Source organism: Tupaia chinensis, unplaced genomic scaffold (genome assembly GCF_000334495.1).
Source record: "Tupaia chinensis unplaced genomic scaffold, TupChi_1.0 Scaffold144899_1, whole genome shotgun sequence".
In the NCBI taxonomy this organism is placed as follows: domain Eukaryota; kingdom Metazoa; phylum Chordata; class Mammalia; order Scandentia; family Tupaiidae; genus Tupaia; species Tupaia belangeri.
In genome coordinates this window covers 4,141,720-4,141,994 of record NW_006204759.1, presented here as the reverse complement: position 1 = coordinate 4,141,994, position 275 = coordinate 4,141,720, and positions in this window count along the sequence as shown.

Genomic DNA, 275 nt, shown 5'->3' with positions numbered 1-275 from the left:
CGGAGTTCGATTCCTGCTCGCCTTGCCCCTCCCTAGCACGCACCTCCCCTTACCCCTGGACGGAGGGGGCGCTATGCCCCAGCGGGGCTGGACAAGAGGTCAAAGCGTTTGGGGTGAAGCACCGTGCCCTTCAAGGCCACAGAAGGGGTTCACGCCGTTGCCTGTAGAGATTTCTAGGGACCGGGAGCAGCCAGCATCCCCGCGCCGGGGGCGTGACGAGGCAAAGGCCCCGCCGCAGGGGGAGGGGCCCGTCTCGAGTCGCCACCCCCGGCGGG